The sequence below is a fragment of the Rattus norvegicus genome, chromosome 19, assembly GCF_021556685.1.
Source record: "Rattus norvegicus strain SHRSP/BbbUtx chromosome 19, alternate assembly SHRSP_T2T, whole genome shotgun sequence".
Taxonomy (NCBI): Eukaryota; Metazoa; Chordata; class Mammalia; order Rodentia; family Muridae; genus Rattus; species Rattus norvegicus.
Window position 1 is genome coordinate 21555170 of NC_141552.1, and position 1683 is coordinate 21556852.

General features: G+C 40.3%; 1 long non-coding RNA gene across 1 annotated transcript; it reads right to left on the reverse strand.

The window, feature by feature from the left end:
- Positions 1-338: 338 nt before the first annotated feature.
- Positions 339-786, reverse strand: LOC147999091 (uncharacterized). Its single transcript, XR_015643872.1, has 2 exons — positions 730-786; positions 339-609 (listed from the first exon to the last, which is right to left on the reverse strand). It is a non-coding gene; the product is annotated as an uncharacterized LOC147999091 (long non-coding RNA).
- Between the last annotated feature and the right edge of the window lie 897 nt (positions 787-1683).

Genomic DNA, 1683 nt, shown 5'->3' on the forward strand with positions numbered 1-1683 from the left:
TAATACAGCACCTCCTGTGGAATAACAAAAGCCACCTGCAGGAGCTGTGGTGATGACTCACAGGGTAGAGCATCTGCTGCTCTCTCAGAAGAACCACAAGGACCCTAACATTTGGGTAAAGCATGTCAGTGATTACATCATAAAGTGTGTGTCTGAGAAACAGCCACATTATCCACACAAAAGACACTGTCACACTGGGTACACCTTGGTGACTTTGAATTCACTTATTAGCCCAGGCTCCATGGAACATGCAGAGATCCATCTGTAGCTGTCAGTTCTAGGTCCACAGGAAGGGACAGAACCCTTGAGTAAGAAAGATGGTCTTAAGAGTCAAGAGATAGAATTCAATTTTTATTCATAACAAATACATTTTTACAACAAAACAGGATTAAAATGAATAAAAATATTTAAAAATATTTTAAAGTAAAAATAGTAACAAGAACATATAAATATGAAACAACAAAAAGAAAACTTCAATTAAAATCATAACAAAAATATTTCTAAAAGCATATTCTTAACGAACATTTAGAAGCACAGACGTATTGCTGTTTCTCCTCTAGCACACATAATGAAAGGCGGTCCCCCAAGTTGTCTCTCAAGTGCTGTTTTCTGAAGAAGAAAGTGAGTAAGACCTCAATCAGTCAGGCTGGCTCAGTGTTATATAAATTTAGGGTCTCTAAGAAATGACAAATTAACGAAGAGGATGAATACTCATCCAAAAAATGTTACCATTCAGGATGTTGGTCATCAGGGACTCCTGAGAAAGCAACTTATTCTTCAGGAAGCTCTCTTAGTGGGGTGTGTCCAATTCCAGCTCTCTTGCACTTTCTGAGACCTGGGAGAGGAAGGCAGTTTTTCAGACACTGATTTGGTGGGGAAATGCAAGCCAGCTGTCAGAATGCTGCCTTCTACCACCTCAGTTCTATTGGACAGTCGACATGGACCTTTTAACTGATATCATTGTTGCTAACTCTGCAGGCAGGGCAAAATCTCCAGCAAGCCTCACAGTAATGTGGGCTGCCAATCTGGGACCCAGACTTATACCAGTGCAAACCAAGAACAGGGCAATGGGAAGAGACCTCATCGGGTTGCAGGAAGAAAGGAGATGTCCATTTGTCACCAAGGTTAAAGCCAATGACAAGTACTAATTTGACACTTGCACTTGGTTCTTATCCCAAAGGTGCTTCCTACACAAGAGGTCACATGACCACAGAGTGTCAATTGTTCAAGAACCAAGAAATTGTTCAAAACTCTACATAGGATCCAATCTATCACATGGATATGCAATAATGAGATATGTTATTCATCTGTCACCATACTAGACTGCAGCTTCAAAAAGAGCAGCAAAATATGCTTGCACAATAATTCAGTTTCTGAAAAGTGGTTAACTTCCTAGAATACTTGTGCATAGGCAGAGCAATGAACAATTCCATTACATGAGGTGGTTGGCTGGTTGTGAGTGTAAATTAGAAAGGTGGTAAGAGAAGCAAAGATGTATCAAATTGGCAAATTTTATCAGATATTGTTAAGCTAACACATCTGCTCGTCCCTACCTGATAATGCTGGTTCTGGCCGTTGATGGTCTTTATCTTTCTTGTTGACGTCAACCAAATATTTCTGGTTCAGTGCACACTCAAGATGTCCCTCCTTGTTCTCCTGCTTCAGTGGGACCAACTTCTTCCT